This window comes from Syngnathoides biaculeatus, chromosome 20 (genome assembly GCF_019802595.1).
Source record: "Syngnathoides biaculeatus isolate LvHL_M chromosome 20, ASM1980259v1, whole genome shotgun sequence".
In the NCBI taxonomy this organism is placed as follows: domain Eukaryota; kingdom Metazoa; phylum Chordata; class Actinopteri; order Syngnathiformes; family Syngnathidae; genus Syngnathoides; species Syngnathoides biaculeatus.
This window is the reverse complement of record NC_084659.1, coordinates 14,485,798-14,511,966: the sequence shown is the minus strand read 5'-3', so window position 1 is coordinate 14,511,966 and position 26,169 is coordinate 14,485,798. Positions and strand designations below refer to the sequence as shown.

The window sequence follows — 26,169 nt, the reverse complement described above, 5'->3', positions numbered from 1 at the left end:
CTCCACACAATGAAAAGTAAAAACAAAACAAAAGAGGCACATTAAGATCTAAAAGGTGTCCAAGCCGGTCAACAAAAATGATTGACAGCTAAAATAGACCAACAAGAATTTACAAAAGCTATGGTAGAGTTTATTCAAGCTTTATTAACTTTATGATCTTAAGAGTGGAATACAAGGAACGTTTTTTATTAATGATCAAATTGATGACTTGGCAAGATGGGCAGAAAATAAAAGCCATGTTGTTAGTTTAAGCTATGCTCATAAGCAATGATGTGCATTCAACTACGGAAGCCAAGAAAGCAAAAAAAAAATGTCCCAACAGACAATCAAATTTATCAATACATTGGATTATTTGCTAAACTGGAACAGAATTATCAGATCGAGTACAGATACAAGCACTTTACTTTATGATACCAACTTTATACATACCGTATTTTCCGCGCTATAAAGCGCAAAAAAAGAGGCTTAATTTTCTCAAAAACTGACAGTGCGGCTAATAATCAGGTGCACCTTACATATGGATCAGTATTGAGCCTTTAGCGTGGCCCATATAATGGATGCATAACGTAACCCCAGCCTCTACTATAGCGTCTATTCTATGCGCCTAATAATGTAGTGCGCCTTTCTATGAAAAGGTTTTGAAATACGGTGCCCCTTGTAATGTGGTGCCCCTTATAGTGCAGAAAATATGGGAATTGATAATGCCATTACGTCTTGCAATTTCTGTGTCACAGATTAGTTTGATTAAAATATTGTTCAGAAACAAACCTTTATTGAACATGGTATATCTGTCACTCACAACACTTATACACACAAGTGATACAAAGTTTTATGGAATAATGAATAAATTTCACTCAATTACCATTATGATGATTATTGTTTAAAAAAACTTCAACATCACAAATGAGAATAAAGAATGTTTCTGGACAAGCTGTGGTAAAATTTTATTTTCAGGGTAATTCTCTATTTTGTATTTTGAATTTGGTCTTGCCGGGGAAGGAAAGAGGGGGGGGGGGGGGATTGTAGATGACAGATTGGTAATGTGGTATCGATGTCCTAGTATCGGAGTGTTTTTACGAGTACTGATGCGCAGTCCTGATACCAAAAGGCTGCTGGTATCGTTGAATCCCTGGTTTCAAGTTCAGGTTTTCTCCTCTGGTAAGTAGCGACAGGTTTTGTTTTTCCAGTGCAACTATAAAATGTTCCTTTTTTTTTGGGAGGGAGGGTTTGAAACTGTCATGGTGTCCAGATGCATAATGATGCGTTTCAACCAAGCATGAAACTACATTGAGGGGCGGCGGGACGACGGTCACGCTTGCCAGCACGAGACAAAAGATGGCCGCCGTTAAAAAGATGAGCGCTCAAATGTTGGCCACTCACATGCTCGCAAATTCGCACAAACACATGATCCGATTAGCATACACACGGGTCAAACGAGTCCAACTTTGGCATGTTCTAAGAAGTGGGTCGGAAGAACGGGATTTGCCATCACTTTGGATTCGGTGGTCCACCCGCACACACGCACGACGCAATCCGGACTATGATACTTGCTTGGATGCTGTGACAGACACACACGCTGGCACACATTCCATCCTTGTCATCTGTCATTTGTTGCCCACCGGCCCTCCCGAAATGATCCCGGCGTCAGAACTGTTCTGCCAAAGCTTATTTAGAGACATCACATCGCTCACAACAATTTCACCGCTCCAGCGATTGTGAGTGGAAAAATTGCCGGGGCCTTTGAGACATGACGGGTCACGGTCACCTTGGACAAAATCCTTTAAAAAAAGACTCGCTGCGCGGAGGTGTAACATTAGAAGAGGGGAAATGCGACGAGATTAGCGCTGCCTAAGGAGTGAGAACGATGTTACGGGATCAAAAAGTTTGGAATTAATTCAAAAGGGGACCTTTTTTTTTTTTTTTTTTTTTCCCTTCAGAAATCTGGAGTTCCATGTGTATAAAATTCCAACTCGCTCCAGCACTCCAACGCTCACTGGAGCGGTTCGCAGCCGGGTGTGAAGCGGCTGGGATGAGAATCAGCACCTCCAAATCCGAGACCTTGGTCCTCTGTCGGAAAAAGGTGGCCCTCTCCGGGTCGGGAATGAGATCCTGCCCCAACTGGTGGAGTTTAAGTATCTTGGGGTCTTGTTCACGAGTGAGGGAAGAATGGAGTGGGAGATCGACAGACGGATCTGTCCAGCGTCTGCAGTGATGCGGACTTTGTATCGGTCCATTGCGGTAAAGAGGGAACTAAGTGGAAAGGCGAAGCTCTCAATTTACCAGTCGATCTACGTTCCTACCCTCACCTATGGGCATGAACTTTGGGTCGTGAGCGAAAGAACAAGATCCCAGATACAATCGGCCGAAGTGACTCTCCCTTAGAAATAGGGTGAGAAGCTCGGTCATCCGGGAGGGGCTCAGTGTCGAGCTGCTGCTCCTCCGCATTGAGAGGTGGCTGGGGCATCTGATCCGGATGGCTCCCGGTCGCCTCCCCAGTGAGGTGTTCCAGGCATGTCCCACCGGAAAAAGACCCCTGGGACGACCCAGAACATGCCGAAGAGACCATGTCTCTCGGCTGGCCTGGGAACGCCTCTGGATCCCTCCGGAAGAGATGGAAGAAGTGGTTGGGGAAAGGGAAGTCTGTGTATCCCTGCTGAAGCTACTTCCCCCCGTGACACGACCCGAAGAAGCAAAAGAAAATGGATGTGTGTATGTTGTATAAAATTGACAGAAGCATACTGCTCAAGTACAACACCACATCACCCCAGTGTTCACATCCCTTTGCTTCAATTCAAGGTGCTGCTGTAGAGTTTCCAAATGGTTGAGCACCAGGATACAGTATTTGAAGGAACCTGTTGAACGTGTTTACCTTCCCACACGGTTTCTGCATTACGAAGGTCGATCATATGCCCAAGCACCACGGACCCTGCTCACTTGATATTTTAAAAGCAAAACTACAGAACTTCAGGTTTCCTGTTGCATTTTATGTACAGTATAGGTCCTGCCATATTTTTAACTGTGTTTTTCCCCCCAATCGCAGTTGTTTATGTGTTTCAATTTACAGAAAGTGTTTTTGCTTTGACTTATTTCTGAAATTGTTTTCACTTTGTTGGTGCTTTTCCTCATCTTTATAATGTATCTGAAGAACTTGGTTTTGCTCATCAGTGCAGCACTTTATCTGCAAGTGCTCCCTAAATGAATCCATTACAGTATATGAGAAAGAATTATTTTATTATTATAGTAAAGGAACATGTGGCCCATTTTAAATGGCTTGTTCCAAGTTTAAAAAAAATATATTTTTAGGATCACAACGACTGCTCATTATTTAGTATTTATTGCAATTATATAGAACATATTTTCACACTGGTGTCTTAGCAGGATTACAAAAAAAAATATAACTAAATCCTGGTGGTTTGGGGGTTTTTTCTTTGGATATTTGGAGCTTTTGTCCCCCCCTCTCAATAGGATTTGTTTTTACAAATTTTGACAGAAAGTAAATTGTTCACATTTTTTTCTGGCATCTGCATGACAGGAGTAAGTCAATTATGCTCATGCAGGATTTTTCATGGAGAGGAGTCAAAGTTTTTCATGTAGTATTAGAAGGGTCGTATATACACAATACAAAAGCAATGCTTCACAGTCATACGTAAGAAAAACACAAATCAAATAAATGAAATTCTAAAGTAGCCAAGTCGTGACCTGGAACTTATTTATTGAATTCACAACCTAGGTTATTTTTTATTTTAGTGAACTCAAATTGCAATGGGTTAAATGTCAAGCCACGGCGTATTTAATTCGTTCCGCAGCCTGATTCACATTTCATTTCGAAAGGCAGGGAAAAACACAAATCACAATGGCTCATATCGATTTTTTATACCGTATAGACAGCAAATCTCAGGACTGGACTACTTTCATGCGACAGATCCATAATGTTTCAAATGTACAGAAACAGCATGTCAAAATAAGCGCGGAAAAAACAAACCATTCAGCAACGGTATAAACCTTGTCAAATTGCATTATGCCACATTGTGAAGGACAAGACACTTGAAACAAATATAACGAAAAAGAAGTACTATTTGGTACTGGTGCAGTACATACCGTCGCATCACTGCAAACAAACTCAGACTTCCACTCACACCCACTGCCCACTCATTGCTATTATGTGTCGCAAGTTCTTCCAAGACGGACTCAGAGTTTTGTGACGGCAGGCATATTTGCAGCGACAAAATAAAGCTGTTTGTGCAGCGGTGTGGGCGGCGAGATGAGAGTCTTTGCTTCCGCGCCTTTCTTTGTAAATGTGCTCATTAGAAGTTCATTCGGCGTGAAAACAATATTAAAACAACAAAACAAGCGGGGCTGATATCGAGTATCACGGCGGAGCAGATGCTTTTGTTTTACTGATGACTGACGTGTCTTGTTGTTGAATACAAATCACGACGCTTAATCTCCTCTCATGCATTGTCAAACACTTCCAAAGTGCCTTGGCCATGTTGTATCGGTGTATTTTACTTGCTTTCATTTCCGGCCTACAAGCCCCCCGACTTTTTTCATATGCTTTCAACCCTGCGGTTTATGCGGTGATGAGGCTAATTTGTGCATTTTTTCTAACGACCGCAAGGAGGCACTCGAGCAGAAAAGTTAAGAATGAGACCGGTGGAATATATGTGCCGAGGAAGTGACTTTTACCGGCCCTGTTAGCGCTGTGCTAGCGTGTTGCTGCTGTGTTACTGGTGTGTCTCAGTGATATTTACCGGTAAGTTTTATTTGAACCAGCTGTTAGCATTAGTGGTAGCACTAGCTTTAGCCTGCGGCATTCACGTTCGCGTTAGCTCTCTGTGTACAGTCTTCCTTTGTAAATATCTCGTGTTTCAATATGGGTTTCCATGTGGGCACTTGCGGGTTTTACGCAGCTGCGGCGTATGTATGTACCAAATGGTATTTCCTTTACAAATGTATTCGGTGAGGCTTATAACCAGGAGCGCTCTGTAGGCCGGAAATTACGGTACTGTTGCAATTTTTTGTATCCTCTACAGGCACGACAGGCCACAGGGTTTGAGAATTTCAGTCATATTAAAAGAAACTATATTTATGGGGACTATGAAGAAATAAAAGCACACGTCTGACAATTGCCGTCTTGGGTGCGTTTATAGGTATATTGCACAATATATTCCAATGCAGTCAACAAGTGACTGAGCGCTTCTTTGACTGTTTTGTTCCCTCAAACGCGTCATTCTCTTACGGCAGATGAACGAGTGCAAGATGAGCACAGCATTTGCTCCTTCAATTCTGTAACTGTAAAATCTATCTGGTCAAAAATTCTAAAAACTCATCACCTAAAAACAAAATAATAATAATAATGTGTCAAGCACCAGTGGGAATTATGCATGCGCTACTTCCTCAGCTCTCCTGACTCACTCATTGGTAGAGTGGTCTCCATGGAGACGGTCTCAAGCTGCACACAGGTGCACACATGGCCATGCATTCACTTGTCCCGTCCCATTTTTCCGATGGCTGATCAAACGCAAAAAAAAATAAAAAAAGTGCTGTCAATCACGTGACCCCCCCCCCCCCCCTCCCTCTCCCTGTGGTCCTTTCCATCCTTGCACTCCCATCTCCCGATCTCTCACCCCCCCCCCCCCCCACACACACACACATCAAAGCCAGCGAGGACAGCTGTGGGGCCGGAGATCTAAACAGTGGGCCGCTGCCATGGCAGCAGGTAAATTAATCCACCTCGGCAATTTAATGAGAACGGAGACAGGTTTCCATGTTTGGCCCAGTTGGCCAGTTGCGCACTGGCGTTAAAGAATTACGGCACGTCAACTGAGAGGGAAGCTTTCTCTGAGGGGGAGGAGCTAAGTTTAGCATGCGTTGCTAGCCGGATAAGTTACAGAGAAATTCAATTGGGAAGACATTTACGTATTGTGCCTAATTTATTATGCATTGTGATTAAATGTTGTAAGGCTGAAATGATATTAAACTGCTTTGCGATCAAAGTTCATGGCATATTTAAACGTTTGAAAATGAACATAGACCTGGCGGAACGGATTACGCGATCCGTGACAGAGCTCGTTTCGTATTGCCGTATCCAAAAAATCCGATCCATAACATTTTCAAAAAGGACAACCCAAGCAGAAAACGGGCTGAATTGACCTCGAACACATTCGCACAACAACAGGGGATGCTTCGAAATTGCGCATCAATTTGAGTACGTGTTCTCTGCCTTGCTTTTGGAATACGGAACTATCAGCGCTGCAATTTCTGCAGCCCATCGGCAGCTCGGGTTTGGAGCAAAAATTCCATGGGAGACTTTCAACCAACTTTTTACGAAGGAGTGTTTTTTTTTTTTTTTCCCCCCACCTCACTAGAGCAGCTTTTAATTGTCACAGATGTTTCTTTTTTAATTACTGCGGCTTCGTATGAGTTTACATTCTGAAAGCGCAATTCATTTTCCACATTCATATGATCTCATTTCTGACTTGTATGAGTCCTTTTAAAGAATATTGACATGTTTTTCGGCGCGGTTTCCTCTCGGCATGCAGTAGGTGAGGATAAGGCCCCAAAATATTGGAATTCAGCTTTGATTTTGTTTTCCTCTTATGCTGTCAAGAGGCCCGGCCCGGGATTGCCTTCTTAAACATTATCATCCGCGGCCTAACACGGAGAAAAGGTTTACTTTGAAGGCGGGCTCATCATTGCGGGCATGGCAGACGTGAAATTGGACTCGGCAGGTACAAGCGAGGGTGTAAAATAGAGTTGCCTGGTTACAATGTTTCCGGTCAACGGTGGCTGCAGGAATAGAGAATGAGCCAACTAACGGGTCCCGTTTGACTGGCGGGATGAATCGCTGCGGTTTCCCCGTCTTATCTCCGCGGCGCTACACGGGACATCATTCAAAGCCGGCTTCCTGGAGCGGCCTCCAATCGCATGCGGCTCGACATTTTATTGGCCGGTTATCTCACCGAGGAAGAGATTATTCGAGTGAATGCATTCTAAAGTTGAACAAGTAGGGAGCATGGAATATTGATGTCTGTGTGTTTTTTGAGCATATAAATATGGAGAGATGTATGCAGCAGTGTGACAGAAGGAGGGGCGGGGGGCTAAAGAGCCGTTATGATCATTGACCTAAAGCGGAAGAATATACTGTACATGAAAAAGTCACATCAAATAAACATTATTATTCAGTGGAATGTATTGCGTACTGTTTTGCATTACAGGCTTGTGTTTTTCCACATTTCACCTTCAATTATCTTAATATGACAGAAAATGGCAATGGCAATGCCCCCCCCCCCCAACTCCATGCTCTTTTGTTGCTCCACCACACATCAAGAGCTTAATGGCTCTTTGCTATTTGGCGCAGCGACACAAGTCTGATTCTCCTGGCTTCAAATTTCAGTTTTCCGTGGACGGCGAGCCCCGTGGCTTTATGACTGGGTGCGGAGCCGGAAGCCAGCTGGCTCCCTCCCGCTCTGGATCTGAACTGACGGCAGAAATATGGTCTTGGGGGCTGCCAGAGGAGAAAAGGGTTCTTGTGGGAGAGATACCGACTGGCAAAGGTTGGCCAGTAGGATTCAAGCATTTAGGGTTTTAGAAAGCAAAGCTGCAGTGCAGACACATGAACTGGCTTTGATCCAGCACGGACTAAAATAGAAAATGTCATACAGTTAGTATTTACCACCTAAAGGTAGTCCTAAAGCAATCAGTCATATTAAACCTTTCACAAGTTTGACTGGGACAACTTTCGAAAATATACTATCCCCTGAGATTATTTTATGGGCCTTACATCCGACAGGATGACAATTTTACAACAGTACAAGAGTTTAGCGCTAGTGCTAACGCTAGCGCCGCGTGAGCACTGACGCTAACAGGGCCGGTTAAAATAACACTTACTGGTGTCGGTCTGAAAAGAAAATTTGTGTTGTAAAGGCCCCAGTTTTTCCATCCATTTTCTTTTGCCACTTATCCTCACAAGGGTCGTGGGGGGTGTTGGAGCCTATCCCAGCTGTCAATGGGCAAGAGGCGGTGTACACCCTGAACTGGTCACCAGCTAATCGCAGGACACAGAGACAAACGCCTGCACTCACAATCACACCGAGGGGCAATTTAGAGGGTCCAATTAATGTTGCAAATTTTTGGGATGTGGGAGGAAATCGGAGTGCCTGGAGAAAACCCACACAGGCACGGGGAGAACATGCAAACTCGACACGGGGGGGGGGGAATCGAACCCAAGCCCTAAAGGCCAACGCTTTACCAGCTGATCCACCGCGCCCCCGGCTTCTGTTTAATCATGAAATATCCCAGCTGTCTGGAATTAAATAAATTACCAATTACATATTTTGCAAGTTCCAGGGACAAAACAGCGAGGAAGGAATATGATTTTGCCACGTCAAAAAAATGAAGAAAATGCCGATGAAAAGCTTGTTTTTCAAAGTAGGAAAATGTTTTCAGTAATAATGAAGCAAAACAATGAAGCCTCGGAGATGGATGCAAATCCAACCATTTTAATGACTTTCAACTTTGTTTTTCTGATTGTGGAAACATCCGTCATTGCTGGTTATTCGCATGCGCTTTCCCAAGGGCACAATTCCGAGAGGCGTATTAGTACCTCGTGGTTATCTTCATGAGCAAGTATGATATCCATGCACAAATCGAGGGTTATTATTATAACTCAAAAGGCGGTAGAATCGATTGTTTCAATGTGTGTGCATGGAGGTCGATGCGGACAAAGACAGACAAGCTTTGGTGTTTGCGTCAGGTTCGTGCAACCTTTAGAAATATGCGTAGATGGAGAGATGATCGGAAAAGATGTACAGTACATATAGTCATTGAAAATCAAAACTACTTTTATTTGCGCGAGCTATCTTTTCTGCCTTACTTTTTGTACCGTAATTCCCGGCGTACAGAGCGTACCTGGTTACAACCGAGTACATTTGTAAAGGAAATACCATTTGGTACATACATACGCCGCAGCTGTGTAAAAGTCGCAAGTGTCCACATTTAAACCTACATTGAAACACGCGATATTTCCAAAGAAAGACGGTTCACGGAGAGTTTAACGCTAGCGCCGCCGCGCTAACAGGGCTGGTAAATGTCACTTCCTCGGTACAGGTATTCCGCCAGTCTCACACTTACCTTTAGAAATTTTAGATTTACCGTGCAAAAAAATACACGAATTAGCCGCATCACCGCATAAACCGCGGGGTTGAAAGCGTGTGAAAATAGTCGCGGTTTATAGGCCGTAAATTATGGTAATATTTCATATTGCACCCTTGATTTGTTGACAACCTCTCATTCTATCATTGGGAGCTGCCAGAAATAACGGTACGATGGCTCACCTGTGATCTCATTAGTAGCTGCTATTGGACATTTTTGCAAATTAAATGGTCCTTTTGCTGGGAAATAGGGAATTTGATCAATATTTGGATATCAATCACACCGGGGGTTGGAATCCACAAGCAATTTCATTTGGCTGACCGGCGGTGTGCTGGCCATTGGTTTCATTACAAGCGCATTTAAGGTTGAATAATTGCGAGATTGTCGCATGAGAGGCTTTGATGATGAACAAAGTGGGGGCCCACCCTCACATCTCATTCCGATATCTGTGGGTGAGGGCGTGATTGTGTAAATGACTCGACGAATAGCTTTCCCCATTCTGCGGATCCATCAGAAGTAATGTGACTTGATTGAGCATCCACTGTGGCTCTGATTAAAAAAGCAGCAAGATGAGCTTCATTTAAAGCAGAAGCGAGCCACAAGCCGCGATCTCTCTGAATCCGATCACACACACCAATTACCTCCCTGCGACGGGAGGTAACCATTAAAGACTGAAGTTCCGGGACTTAATGGACATTTTGCGGCGAGCCGGGGATAAGATGGAGTGGTGAGAAAAGTTTTATATGGAAAGCAGTGGGTGAGGTGGAGACACGTGGAGATGGGTCTGAATTGATACTGCATCACCTATGGAAAGATAAAGGCTGATGCCGCTCATGTCTTCCTGAAGAATCTATATAGCTCACCCTCCGAGGGGGACATTGGATGAGATACAAAAAAAAAAAAAACACGACTATTTCCACTTCCTCAACATTTCCAGAAGTTCCTAGAGTGAAGGAAATAAGAATATGAACACCCTGCTATATTGCAAGTTTTCCCACTTAGAAAATCATGGAGGGGTCTGAAATTTTCATCGTAGGTGCATGTCCACTGTGAGAGAGATAATCTAAGAAGAATCCAGAAATCACAATGTATGATTTTTTAAAGATTTATTTGTGTGATACAGCTGTAAATAAGTACTTGAACACCTGTCTATCAGCTAGAATTCTGACCCTCAAAGACCTGTTAGTCCGCCTTTAAAAGTCCACCTCCACTCTGTGTATTATCCTGAATCAGATGCATCTGTGTGAGGTCGTTAGCTGCAGAAGGAGACCTGTCCACACCATACAATCGGTAAGACTCAAATTTGTAACATGGCCAAGACCAAAGAGCCATCCAAAGACACAAGAGACAAAATTGTACAACTCCACGCGGCTGGAAAAGGCTATGGAGAAATTGCCAGGCAGGTTGGTGAAAAAAGGTCCACTGTTGGAAGTTTCCCAATGACCATTTGGATGATACAGAGAAGTCATGGGAGAAATTTTTGTGATCAGATGAGACCAAAATGGAACTTTTTGGTCATAATTCCAGTCACCGTATTTGGAGGAAAACAAATGATGAGTTCCATCCCAAGAACACCATCCCTACTGTGTGGTAGCATCATGCTTTGGGGGTGTTTTTCTGCACATGGGACAGGACGACTGCACTGTATCAAGGACAGGATGACCGCCGCCATGGATTGTGAGATTTTGGGGAGCAATCTCTTTCCATCAGTTAGAGTATTGAAGATGGGTCGTGGCTGGGTCTTTCAACACGACAATGACCCGAAGCACACAGCCAGTAAAACCAAGGAGTGACTCCGTAAGAAGCATGTCAAGGTTCTGGCATGGCCTAGCCAGTCTCCAGACGTAAACCCAATAGAAAATCTTTAGAGGGAGCTGAAACTCTGTTTCTCTCAGCGACAGCCCAGAAACCTGTCTGATCTAGAGAAGATCTGTGTGGAGGAGTGGGCCAAAATCCCTCCTGCAGTGTGCACAAACCTGGTGAACAACTACGGGAAACGTTTGACCTCTGTAATTGCAAACAAAGGCTACTGTTCCAAATATTAACATTGGTTTTTGTGAAGTGTTCAAATACTTATTTGCAGTTATGTCACGCAAATACATCGTTAAAAAAAAAACATACATTGTGATTTCTGGATTTTTCTTTAGATTATCTCTGAACATGCACCTACAATGAAAATTTCAGATATCTCCATGATTTCTAAGTGGGAGAACTTGCAATATAACAGGGTGTTCAAATACTTATTTTCTTCAGAGCATTTAGTCACACTATGGATGTTGACTTTTTGGCAAACCATGCAAGAGAAATGGCGGCAATAAAGTATTACATGCAAAGAAGTCACAGATGTTCCCTAACAGAAACCTTTTGTTCGCCTAATTAATTTAAATTATCGCAAGCGTTTCACAAAATACGGACCATATGGGAAGAGTACTGAAGTCTGCAATAGTTAAATTTAAATTGATGATTGTGGTTAAAGTAAAATATGTAAAGCTTGATTCTGTGAGAGCTCCAAAATCTATTTTTTTAAACAAATAATTTGTGTGTTGTACTTTATCAATATAAGCGGTGTTAAAAACCAAAACAGTCAGGCACGTAGTCAAACAGCAAAGACTAAAGACTTGGACACAGGCGGCTGAGGGAAAGCAGATGCTTCCGTCTTTAAAAGACTCGCAAACTATGAATGTCTATTCATAAAAATGGTGGCATTCTGTACACACCACCAACTGTGCAATGAAAAATTGTTTGAAATTTATTGCAAGAGCATCTGCTGTTTAAGTTGGACAAATGAACATGATCATCAGAAAATGTAGTCAAAAATTGTATGAAATGTTCCATTAACTTAAAGATCTACTAACACGAAAAGCATGATTTTTAGTGTGTTTTTAAAAAAATTTAAAAAAGGGCAGCTGGAATGGACCCATCTGTTTTTCCACCACACAACATGATTTTGACATATATGGCTTTTTGTAACTCCCGCCATGAAAATCGGGTTCGTGCGTTTATACTAGTTTTACCTACGGGAAGGTAGGATCGTAGGATCTTTGTTCCTTCGTGTTAGCCAACATACCGTCTCGTTGTATTGCTGGATATTGCTTGAACACTCGGGAGGATGCATTCACTCGTCATATTTTTCCAAAAGACCCGGTTCATCGTGAAAAACGGATTTTACAAGTGCAAAGGACGAGAGGTTCGTAGGTTCCAAATGACAGATATGTGTGTATAAAGCGACAAAAAAAAAAATTATAGCTGGGGGGGACGATGTAATCCTTCTCTCAGAACATAACAAAAGATCCGTGTATGTAAGTCAGGGGTGCGAAATGTGTCAATGTGCGCGTCGGCGCCGAAGCCAGGGTGGCTCATCGTGGCGCCGAAGTCGGGCCACTTTTTGGCGTCATCGTCGCTCGCGGCTGAGTACGCTATACGCTATGCTGTCATACGTACTGTCCGGGAGTCTGTTGTTAGTTAGAAGTGATCCGCAAATCATCTAAATATGGCTCGAAACGATAGGGTAATATTGCCCCGGTTACTTCACTCGATCGTGAGATGTTCTCTTCTTCGAAAAAAGCTTCCATGTCAGAAGGGGCGTTGGAAAAATCTGAATATCTCTGTTGTTGCTCTCCCATGGCAGGTGCCACTCCGTGTTTTCAATGGCGAATGTCCCAGTGTGACGTCACGGACAGAAGATGCAGCCAATATAGCTACCACTTCGATGTCGAATGAGACTTCCGCAACTTTCCGCATGGATGACGCGCTCTACGCTCATATTTATTTTTTCGTACAGACATTGAAGTGAATAATGTTGTATGTACTTTTCATTACAATATCTATTTTAGAACGTTTATCGGCATTTCAGCGGCCCTTTAAATTGATGGCCTTCGCATACCATTGGATGTCGTCTCAGTCGACTCGTCACTCTCCTTCTAGTGCCAAGTGTAGGATGTTTGTTTAGAAGTCGTCCCTAGTAGATCAGAAAGAATTTCTCATTTTCCCCAGCACACGGTCAGGATGAACATTAAAAAGCAACAACATGTGTGTTGTATAATTGCAGCAGAGCTACTGTGATGTAACAGATTGTTGCATGGGTGTTTCTGCGGGAGGCTTTTTCCAAGAACCGGCTCTAATTGTTGCTTTTATAGACCGTGCGCCTGCTAACCGCATCGGACTCCCTCCGTTGTTTTTGTGTCAGCGGGGAAAGTTAGCGCGACTCCCACGGAGATCGGCGCCAAAGCTTCACATCACAACACAACTGTAGTCGTTTCAAGCTCATTTGTTCACAGCGGCTTGGCATATTAAATGTAGCTGCGGCTGGTGAGCTGTTGCTTCCTGTGCCAACCGCATTACCCAAACTACTTTGAGAGAGAATCGAGTCTCCCAAACCACTACAAAACCAGGGAAAACGGCTTTGCTTTTGCATTATTAGGATCAGGTCATTTGAAGGCAGGGTGACAGTCGTTCAAAGGGGGTTGCCCCCTGGCACAAATTTGGACAAATGACGTCCCGTGTTGCCGTTTACGAACAGTTGCCCAATGGCTCGCCCTGGGGCCATTTATCGTGGTCATGTAGCCTTCCACCTTTGAGGATGGAGTTGCAAAAATTACTCTCACACATTCTCCTTCCCAACAGTTTTTTGGCTTGCTTCATTAGTGGAGGATCATTAAACGAAGTTGGACCTGTGGTCACGTTTGTTTGGTTCTGGCAAGGCAAAAGGGGTCATTGCAGTTATTTTCCCTGCAATAGTTTCTTTATCAGCAATTTGTGTTTTGTTTAATCTAATGAGGCCCAATGAGACCCGGCGGATCAAAGGCAGTAACGTCCAATTTTTAGAGGTATTAATTGAATAGCGCGTTTATTATTGCGGTTGGAGTTTGCAGCGGTTTAGAATTCTCGAGAGAGGGAAGCGAAATATTCCAATATCGCCTCTTCACAAATAGCATCCTTGCTCCCTTTGTTTCGATTCACTTTTCAACTCCCGCCTATTGCGCCTTCTCATTCAATCCTGATCAATCGCTATCTTTTCCTCCCCTTTATTCCGAACGTTCAACCTTCGCAGCGAGCCGGACGGGCCGCCGTGAGGTGGCGAGCGTTTCCGTTTGACAGCTTACAAATGGGCCTGACCCCGCTCGTAAACAGGACGCGCAACCAAATAGATTCCCCCGGCCGACGCGAGCGTAATGCGGTGCTAACCTCGTGTCACGATCAAGACCTGTTTTGCCTCTCCACGGCCGCAGACGCCGACTGTGTATGTATATTATGGGATGCCCTCGGCTTCGCTGACACCTCATTTTCTCACCGTCTGACCTCCCGCCCCAACGCCGAAATAAAAACGGGAAGCGCCGAGGGATGATGAGCACGCATTTGTTGGCCCGACTACATGCGTAACTGAACCGCACCCTCGACAAAGCATCAGTCGTCGGCGATGTCATCACTCCAGTTGTAGCGTCTAAGCGCAACATCTTCCCGCCTCCGACATTAACTTCTCTCGGACGCCTGAACAGGTCCCAAAGCACGGCTGCTGTTTTGCTAAGGATGAAAAATTCATAGGGGTTCCTGGTGAAATCCCAGTGCAGCTTGATCCTATTAATATTTATCTGTCCGTCACTATTTGGGTTGAAAATAGAGGAAAATGAGTTGGGGGGGGGGGGGGGGCAAGGAAAAGGTCACATTGTAAATAAAATATTGTTTGTCTGAGCATGCCCAAAATTGAATAAACATAACAATAACATTGCATTACTTAACATTTATAACATGATGAACTGAAGTAGTTGCTTGTTATTTGGAACTTCATATAAGTTGAAAACTGGGTCAAAACGAGGGCTGCTTTCAAAAGAGTCAAAAAAATAATAATACTAATTAGAATACCGACAGACCATTTCACTTTAAAGATTCTCCAATGTTATATGACCTGTATATTGCATTAAGAAGTCTGTTAATTAACTACAATCTTTAATTAAAAAAGACTGCATAATTGCTTCTTTTACATGATAACTATGAAATAGTCGCAGATTGAAATGTGCCCATTCCTCACTGTCACTATACAATGGAATATTACATCCCAATATTTACCATAATCCAGTGCTGCCGGTGTTTTGGTCAAAATATTTGACTTTTGAGGTCAACAAATAACGTATATTTTACAAAAGCTGTTTGCTTTCTAATGTCCAAACAAATGTAAGCGATGATTCATCACAAATGCTAAAAAATAAGACAAACTATGATAAATTGCCAATGACGTAAGCGGAAGATATGATGACAGACATGAGGTAATAGGCCAAATGTCGGGGATACAAAAGCATGACATAAAAAATGTGGTCCGCTAATAGAAAAAGGAAAAAGATTGACCTTCAGCATGTCTGACAGAAGCCCACTAGAGCACAGCTCATCATTCACCCAAGTAAAGCCGAGTGTGAGGCGTTCAGGTGAAAGAATCAGGCTAGGTCCTGGGTGGCCGGGACGTGAGCTGACACCGGGCTGCCTAAATGGAGCGGCGCCGGACACTTTTCACTGGGGGAGCAGTCAGGAAACCGTGATCGACACACTCTCAACTCACACTCGAGAACAAACAAAACAAAAAGAGGCCTCTCTCTCTCTCAGCAGAGAGAGGAGAGAAGAGAGAGAGAGAGAGAGAGCGAGAGAGAGAGAGAGAGAGAGAGCGAGAGAGAGAGAGGAGAGAGAGAGATCTCTCTCTCTCTCTAGACTCTCTCTCTCTCTCCTCTCTCTCTCTCTCTCTAGATCTCTCTCTCTCTCTCTCTCTCGCTCTCTCTCTCTCTCTCTCTCTCTCTCTCTCCTCTCTCTCTCTCTCTCTCTCTCTCTATATATATATATATATATATATATAGACGAACATCACTTTCAACTTTAGTTTTACAGTCCAACTCTGTCGAAAATATCAGGAATTTGTCGTCATCATGAAACTACGTGCGTCTGCAGTACTGGGGAAAAACTAAACCGGTACTCAAAGCCATTACGCGACGTTGTCCATAAACTTTAACTCCGGTCAGACTATTTTGAGAATGCCCTGTCTCATCCGATATCTTCGAATATTACCCAATCTCTTTTTTTCTTTCATGAATTCAGATTTCACAAAACCGTGCCGCACAGTGGAGCCAACACAGTCCTCCGTGGCCTGACTGCGTGAGTAATGATGTCGGAGCGCTTCTGGTGTTTTTGTTGGTGAAACCCCGCTCTATTCCGTGGAGCTTCTTTGGAGGCTTCTTGCAGATAATGAATGGTGCTATTTACCGAATGAGGCAAGTGTGCAGCAGCCAGACCACTGACATGGCTGAGAGGCAGCCAGATGCAGTGCAGTGTCTGCATGTGTGTGTTTGTCTCAGCGGGGCTCTAAGCAAAAGTAGCCAGTCCTGTCTCTTCTGGGCACACTCCCTCCCTCCCTTCCCTCCTCAACACTCAAACTCTCCTTGACAGAATACCTTCAAGGCACTCGCAATCGCACACAAACAGATACATGTATAAACATAACGATCGTGCACGCCTACACGGCATCTGTCCTCTGCTGGCTAAAGAAGTCCACTGCAGTCCGGAGGAGTGATTCGGCAAAACGGCTCGCTTTTCTTTCACCGGCGAACGGAGACCCCTTTCAGACACTTCAGTCTTCACCTTATCGATCGCTCCGGGAGGCGTAAGGGCGGCGGCGACTAGTTCATTTGAAGCGACCACGAGGGCAGACTGTTAATAAAAGTCATTGAAGCCGCTCTGACCCAAATCGTTATGGTTACCCCGGGTCGCTCTTTGCTCCGGCTATTTGTCCGAATAACAACCTAATGGCCACTAACAGACACAAACGTTTAAACGGACCAGGCGCATCTGCGCAACCAAATTTAATCCAGTTCGAGAGCTGTACCAAATAGATTGAGTCTTTACAAAGATTGCCCGGACACAGATGATGTTTGTTATTGCAGGGTTTGGGTCGGCTTTTAATCAGAATCATCGTTATGTTGCCGAGTATGTCGAAAAGTACATCTCTCCGGTAGTTGGAGCCGCTCTATTCGGACGTGTGATTTGAAAACAGGCTGTGATCACCAATTTTAACGTGCAAGTTTTATAAATAGTATTATGAATGAAATATATCAAGTACATCTATAAATAAATGCTATTCTGTTTTCTAAATGTACGCACTATGATCGATTATTATTTAGGCGCAGACCTTTACCCCCAAAATTTTTTTAATACAAATTCAACTAACTACGAAATTGAATTTGCATCGTGGCAGGCAAGCGTGCTTTCATAGCATGTATATCGTATCCATTCAAAAACTTTTGAATTTCTTGTTTTTGTAAATGATTGGACTGCATGAATTTGACAATAATTATTAACGTCAAGTAAATAATACAGACGGTTTGTTTTTTTTACAAGTAATTGCTTCTGAACTGGGGTTGGTCGTTGGCCACGGGTTGAGATCCGAATGTTGCCAGCTACGGAAAAGTTTGTTTTCGTTGCTTCCAGTTGTTTACCAGGTGGATCGATTTTGCGAATGAAGTCGCTTAACAGAGTGGCGACTTCCTTCTTTCCAACTGTATCGACGATTTCTCGTTCCAATCCCATCGGATTATTTTCGACATAATTTCTTTCCCTCGAGAGGAGTCTTTCCTATTGAGCACCTCCAAATGGCCCCGTGAACTGCCTCGTATACAACAAGCATTTTCATTGGCCAGGAGGAACACAAATCGACCAATCAACTGACACTTACCTCACCCCGCTTCTAAAACTTGGACCGGAAAATGAACGAGTGTGTATTCTGGCACGGGTTATGGTAGGAATATTGCAGAAATACTTGGAATTATTATTATTATTTTAATCAATGCAATTTAAAAAGACAGAATTCCGCCTATAAACGGAAAAAAATCACGTCTGTCTATTACAACACAGTCAATTGAGTGAACACTTTTGAGACAAAGGCGTTGAGGAAAAACTGAGCAATAAAAGGTTGCAAGTAATCTGGTAATGCCGATGGTTTTATTTTTTAATTTTTTTGGACAATTGTGCAAAAAGATCATTCCGATCAGTTTCTTTGAAAAATTCACAAGTTGTAAAAAAACCGCGGTAAGAGTACAGTTTGATATACTCGATCTATATTTTAATCTATTTCCTTTGTTTTTCTTTTTAAAAAACAAACAATAGCACTGTTCCCTACCACTACCAGAGACTACCATCACTTCTTCAATGAAAAAAATATTTTTGCTTCATGGTGAGCAAAGGGCACCTCTGTTTCTAAAAATCTAAACTGTGCCATTCATGAGTGCTCCACAGGAGTGAAGTAAGCAGTTTAAGCCTTTTTTTTTTTATAAATTGATGGATAATTAAATGAAATTGCTCTCACAAAAGAATATTGATAAATGATGTAATCCGGTAGGAAACAAACAAATAAGTATAAGTGTTGTGTCTAGACTGACTTTTACTTCAAGCAAACTGCATGATCCAATCTCTAAAATAAGGAATTAAAGTACAATGTTTTTCATGGGCTTCAATTGCGCTAAAGCACAGGTGTCAAACTCAAGGTCTGGGGCCCAGATCTGGCCCGGCACATGATTTTTTTGTGGCCCGCGAAGCCACATCTAGAGTGTCACTTTCCATGATTCTTGTAAAAATCTGGAGCAAAATTCCAAATTGTCATATATCATAAATGATGAAGTTGCGATATTAGCAGCATTTTTGTGTTACCAAATGTGAATAGTTGAAAAACGCAATAGCCTTGATTTCTGATTCCGAAACGAGTTGCTAAATTGATGATGTGGATATGAGGAGATGATTAAATATTTTAGTTTCAGTCATAACGGCCCTCTGAGTGAAATCGGAACAAAAATGTGGCCCGTGAGATAAATGAGTTTAACCCACCCGGGCAATAGTGTCCACGATAGAGCCAAATGGTTAGATTTGTCAATAATTGATGATTGATTTATTTAAGAGCTAAAGTTACGAATAACAAAAACAGACAAAAAAAAAGTAGAGTGAGAGAGAAAGAGAATACGAGAACGCTAATATCATGCTTTGAGAAACAACAAGCGCGTCGTTACGGTAAACGGCTGCAACATTTCCTGGCGGCCGCCTTCTCGCTGGGTTAAGATCACAGCGAGTAATGAGTGATGAGTGACATTTTGGACCGGGTAGCCCTGAAGTGAACAGCTGCCAAGTACCTGTCCATTTTTCTACACGCAGGTGGGGGGGGGGGGGTCTATTTTTAGGAACCCTCTCTCATCAGCGAGCTGTCTGATTGCGCTAAAAGGCTGCCTCTTGCACATCTATCTTTGAAAATGATCCTGATTTCTTTTAAAACCTTTTAAAGCATTGCCACTTGGGTCATTACTGTTTCTGCCCATTTATGTCTGGCATGTCCTCTTTACTGGAGTGCATCACCTTCTCCAGCCCAACCCGAGCTGCTGCTCCCAAAGTCATTCTAATTAGTGTTTAAAGCTCCTGCACCCCCACGGTGAGGATGCCTTTGCCCATAAATCACCGGTGCCTCATCTTTTGCTGTGCCAGCTAATGAAAGGCCGTCACTGCTTGTGTTGTGGAAATGCGCATGACGGGCACCACTCGTGTGCCATCAGAGGCGGCAAAAGTACTCGGACGCCATCCATCCATTTTCTGAGCCGCTTCTCCTCACAAGCATTGGGGGAGTGCTGGAACCAATTCCAGCTGTCAACGGGCAGGAGGCGGGGCACACCCTGAACCGGTTGCCGGCCAATCGCAGGTGACATCGAGACAAACACCCGCACTCACAATCGCACCATGGGGCAATTTAGAGTGTCCAATTAATGTTGCATGTTTTTGGGATGTGGGAGGAAACCGGAGTGCCCGGAGAAAACCCACGCAGGCACGGGGAGAACATGCAAACTCCACACAGGCAGGGGTGGGATCGAACCCTGGACCTTAGAACTGTGAAGCCAATGCTTTACAACTGCGTCACCGTGCCGCTTTACTCACACACTTTCCCTCTTTTATTTACTCACATAGTCACACTCCACTGTGTTTCTTCTTAGCCTTCCATATATTCCATCCATCCATTTTCTGTACCGCTTATCCTCACTATCTTCAAATAAATTTACACCTGTTTTTTTTTTTTTTTTTAATCAATTCAAAATTTTAAAAACTTTGTTAAAAGATTTAGATACCACACATATAACAGGCTACTTATGACATTTAGCTTTGTGACTGTCACAAACCTCCGGTACGACGGGAACACAAATGCAGGACTTTGAAGCAGAGGCATGACGTTCAATGTAGTTTATTCCGGAAACTGGGTCATACACGGTGTAGCAGTCCGACAAGGCAGAGGTACAGAAACGCTAGGCTAGGCCGGATCCAAAAGACATGCAGCAAGGTCCGATGACTCCGGGGCAAACTAACAAGTCAACAGGACAGGAACAAACAAAAGGGCACAGAATCGCTGTGACTAGGGCTACTCTAATTTACGCGTAGAGCGGAGATTCCCACAGCCAGCGAATGCAACGAACTTGCAAAAGCCAGTGACAAAAACTCCATCTTAAATGCCTGTCTAATTACAGTCCGAATTTTTTCATTTTTTATATGTATTTTAACTGGTTAACATCAGCTGAATTTGTTTCAGCGTGTATGAAAACATGAGGTGAAACGTGACATTTCTTCCCTTCATTTTCAATCATTCCACATCTCAACAGCGATTTACTTCTGCCTCTTCACTTTTTGTCATCATTGTCATGATACTGCGCACCATTTACAGCCCCCGATGATGCAGTGTGAGGAGACTCGAGGAAAAACGGGACCAAATTGTCAGGACGTCTGACGCCACCAGCATTTCTCCACCAACCTATGCCGGGATCACAAACGGTATGACTTGATATTCCACACGTATCCATAAGTGACTGAACACACTTTGACAGAGAGATAGCAGCTTGAGGAAGTGGCTATTTGCTCTGCAATGACAGGCCCTGATGCATTCAAATCAAACTGGCATTTTTCTTTTTTGCCGCTCCTGCAACCTTTTTGCATGACAATGCTTTCCTGCCTCTGCCACAACAGTAAGTAGATTTGACTGTTGTCATGCTAGGCTGTATTTTCCCCCCGCCCTCCATCCTCTGTGGCTTCAATTTGAAAGATGCCTGTCTTTTATTTATCTCCAAAAAATTTCCTCTGGGAACATGACAAAACCACGGAGAGCCGTATGGGGCTGGTAAACAAAAAAAAAAAAAAAAAAAGAAGAAAGAAAAAGACGACATGATGGAGGTGGAGGAGATGCTGGCGGTGAGAGAAATAGCTCCAATCGATAACAGGAATCTACAGGGATTTGAAATGGTGCCCAGGGACAGTTTAGAAGCAGCACATCCGCTGCCGATTGTGTGTCTAACCCAGGGGCCGAGACCAGTCAGGTCTGCTCGACCACAGCGCCCGGCAAATCGATAGCTCCGATTTGTGTGTCTCCCTCTGTGGGTGTGTGTGCCGCCCAAAAGGACCGTCATGCATTCGCAGACCGCAGTGCAAACAGGGAGGTTGGGGCGAAATAAATACCGAAAATAAAAGTCCGGAAAAAAATGAAATAAAACTCCTGTGTTTCTTGAAATTTCAGTTTGTTTCTTTTTAATACAGTGGTAGCTTAACTCACAACATTGTTGTGAAGCTTTTAAAGGGAAAGAGAGAAGCTTCTCTGATTGGAGAGGGTTGAAGTTTCCCGTGATGACACCCACAGCGGGGTAGATGTTCCACAATGCCAGTCAACAAAACTACGAAAATAAAGTCTCATCTGCCTCCTCGCAAGGGCAACGCTGGATTTGCTCCAGTAATGAAAATAGAACCCTCTGTGAGCGTTTGGATGTGAGTTTTGGCATCGTGCTCGGCTAGCGAGTCTTCCCCTTTCATATTTGTCTCTTTGATTTTAGTCACAAAAGAAGAACAATTTATATTAACTCACAGAGAAGGATTTTAGGGTCTTGGAACAAGACCCCTAAAGAAGCCCTTAAAATGATCAGTGCAACCGCAAAATGCGGCTTGGCTTTTCGTGAGGAACTGTCGACTTCACTTTACAAATTTTCTTTATCTTGATTTCTTTGCTGTTGGCCCCAAAATTGGAGGCTTCACAAGATCAGGATTTTTGGGGACGATCACCAATCGGCAAGCTTAAAAAATGATTACTGATCTGATCACTTGTGTACTGTATACTGAGCACTGTTTCCATCCATCCATTTTATGTACTGCTTATCCTCACTAGGCCCGCAGGTATGTCGGAGCCAATCCCAGCTCAAAATTATTCTTAACCATTTGAGACAAAAGTTAGAAAATCAATGACCTCTAGTAGTCATACAAGGATTTTTTTCACCAACAAGATTAAAAAAATGTAATTGGCCGTAAGATAGTTCCAGTACTGCGCCATAAGACACGTGACAAGGCTAAAAAAAAAAAACTTTTGGATTCATACGCATCAGCGATGCGGAGTTAGATTTCTTGTGTGGAGTCGATCGTTGCCACCCCTGATCAGCTTGGCGAATGATGACACGAAGATCGATTTGCATCAAATGCTAATTATTGGCCGATACCGATCACACTGATCAGAACAGTGTTAAGTCAACAAAACGCTCCTACGAAGCTACAAACTTCAGTGACGTCCATTTTAGCAATCACAGACACTGAACATTTCCCTGATTTGAAGAAGAGCTAAAATAAATTCTCAAAATATAAAAAAAATACTTTTAATAAGCTATTAACAATATCAGGTATTAAAACAATAAGTATTCAGATGCAGGATATGACTAAGAAATGAGTCAGAAATTCTGGCCCACTCGCGACTAGAAAAAGAACAGTAAAGTCTTGCTGAAAACTTCAAAACCCAAAGGCAGGAGCAAGACTGTCTTCTCATGTTCATAGATGCTTTCAATTAGCATACTGTACTGCTTGGCAACAACTGGCGTGCCATTCCTGTGAGCTCCAAGCTGGGGAGACAAAAATATTTTTAATACTTAGCTAAAAAAAAAAAAAAAAGTGTGCAACATGAGGGACTCACTGTGATTGTTGTTAGCTCAGTAAACGTGTTCTACCATCCAGTTATGGAAATTGGAAATGATTTATTGGCTGCAGACAACAATGCATCGAAGGTCAAACGGTCGAACATGAGTAATTACAATATCTTCAAGACCTTGTGGTGTCACAAGGTAAAACATTATACAATCATGCAGGATTTACGAAAATCCGATTTTGGCCCCTGACACCGACCCTAACCCTAACCCTGAAACATGAAGCCTAGAGAGAACTTGCAGATGTTACATTTCAGATCAAACATTTTTTTGTAGTTTAACTACTTCTGCATGCTTTAAACACATTGAAAATTATTCAAGTACACCGAAACTCGCCTTTTAAACACTTATAAATATACTTGAACTATTTGTGACCGAGAAAAGTGGTTCTGCGCCATGAAAGCGCAGAGTTTAGTCCCGCTAGCGAGCCAGCCGTAGCTGGCACACACTTGAAATTAGAATAGCGCCTAACATTCCCCCGGTTGTTCCGAAGCAGTCGGGAAAGCCGAGATGGATACGTGACTGCAATTTTTTCAAACCAACTCCAGCTTATTAGAAACTGACTCCCCCCAAAAAAACTGCTTCCAGTTCCATGATTGGATGTGCCTGAAGTCATTTTAACTCAAAAGCAGATACAATTGTCACCAACAAACGTTATTGGCATTAGTTAGTAGAAAATCTCTACTATAGTCCAACTTTTTAACATCTACCACATAAACTGTATCTACCATGCACCACTAATGTCAAATCCGCCTGTAATAGTGACTGGCTAGTAGCTACAATACTTTAAATGGATTATCTGACAATTTCTTATGCTCCATACTGCAGTGTACCAGATACAATGCCTGTCAATGGCTGCCACCATCTCAGTTATGACACTTGAACATGTTTGGCACGATGCCGAAAAGAGGAAGTGGGAGGCTCCCGGATAAACTATCCCGAGATAAGTCTGCAGGTGAGCCCCTGAAGACTTTTTGGCTGACATATGGGAAGGAACAGTTGGCTGTGCGGGATGACCGAGTACACAATTCACACCTTGAGCCGCCTCTGATAAAATGTCTCTTCATTGTGACAGAAGCCGAAGGCCGGAAAGAAAAACAAGCTCTCATATGATGAGATTTTTGCTGGTTAAAGCTCGACTAGGTTGAGGTTTTACCAAGACTTTTCAAATCCTGAAATTGTACACACTGCATCATGCATGTCATAGCCAGCATTCGAACGACCTGATCGGATACCATCAACTCGTATATTTTCACATCGGTACTGCTTTCTTTATTGCCATTCAAATGAAAATTTAAAGTACAGAATTAAAAGCGTGTTAGCATACAAAGTATAACGCCGCATTCATTGCTATTTATTAACTTGCTTGATTCTAACTTATGAATTGAGGGGGTGATTTTTATTATTATTATTGTTGTTAGGAAAAAAAAAATCAGTTTATCTCCTGGTTCACTGAGCAACATAAGACATCCACTAGTCACGTTCAATGACTCGCATTTGAAAAATGTACGGGTGTGGTTAGTCATGCCCGCAGGTATAAAGTTACGGGTGTGGTCCACCAGTCATGCCCGCAGATATAAAATTCCAGGTGTGATTTGGGATGGAATCTCAAGACCTTAAAAAAACTTACCGAGTTGCTATTATATATAATTTCCTTTGACATGGCTCATTATATTGATGACTTTCGACGTAAATGCGCTCGCAGTACATTAAAGCAGCTCGGAACATGCGCTTTCGGCCTAACTTCCGAATATGCTCAGTATTGCATTTCCTGTTTCCGGGTGAATACTGATTGTTTAGGAGCAGGCTTGTTTAGTTAACGTTTATGAAATAAACACGTAAATTAATGTCAAGACTACACAAAAAAAGCAACATCTTTCAATATCTATTTTTTTCTCCTCGTAACAAATTTTACGCACGTGATTTTTCGTGCTCGACTGTGCAGAATTGCGAGCGCAATGGCGTCCGAGTGCAATCGCGATTGTGAAATCACAGCAACTGCAGATTGCTGTACAAAATATATATGTATAATATTACTTGGAATAAATTTATCACATTTAGATTGTTTTTAGTTTTCAGTGCAGGCGCACACACACACGTTGTTGGGCATCAAGAATCAACACTGAGCTAGTCAAAGATTTATGTTTTGCTCAAGGGAAAAGCAACCTTCTCGTGTTATTCTAAAGTATTTGTGGCTTGAACAGCATCTCGCGTGAACTTTGGCCCTTCCATTTTCCGCTTTGCCATTGCATTCCAAATGTAATGGCTGTAATTCAAGGCGGGACAAATAAAGTTGACTCAACGTGCAATCGTGGAGCAGAAGGTCAGGAAAAATGACACAAATGAGTCACACTTATGAGCGTATTGTCACTTTTAGTACAGAATTATGTGACCTTTTCGCCAACTGACACTTCAATTATGGCGGCAGAAGACTTCGGAGTGCACGACGCTTCAAGCCAGATTCATTGTCGTAATTCAGCTTTCAAAGAATTGATGGTCGAAGGTGGAATGAAAAGCCACATAGAGGAGGGAAATGCCAATGGAATAACTTGACAATTGTCTATTATTTACTCAAAAAACTCACTTAATCTTATATTTTTTAATCAACATCTAACTTGATGGTTCCCGTCGCAGTATACTGCATAAAAATTGCATTTACAGTCCTAATTGGTTGTACCGTAATTTCCGGCCTACAGAGCGCACCTGGTTATGAGCCTCACTCACTACATTTGTAAAGGAAATACCATTTGGTAAATACATAAGCTGCACCTGTGTAAAAGCCGCAAGTGCCCACAATGAAACCCACATTGAAACACGAGATGTTTACAAAGGAAGACTGTACACAGAATGAGTTTTCAAAGGTTAAGCTTAACATAGCAACAAAAGGGTTGGTTGAAAAAAAAAAAAAAAAACAACATACCGGTAAAAAAAAAAAAAAAAAAAAAAAAACAGCCACAGCAGCTACGCACTAACAGAGCCAGTTAAAAAAAAAACATACCTAAATCACTGAATCGCGGCAGTC

General features: G+C 42.8%; 1 protein-coding gene across 3 annotated transcripts in view; it reads right to left on the bottom strand.

Annotated features, from left to right (window-relative positions):
- tafa5a (TAFA chemokine like family member 5a) overlaps nt 1–26,169 on the bottom strand; it is a 173,204-nt gene that overhangs the window by 132,125 nt on the left and 14,910 nt on the right. The gene's annotated exons all lie outside the window — the stretch shown is intronic.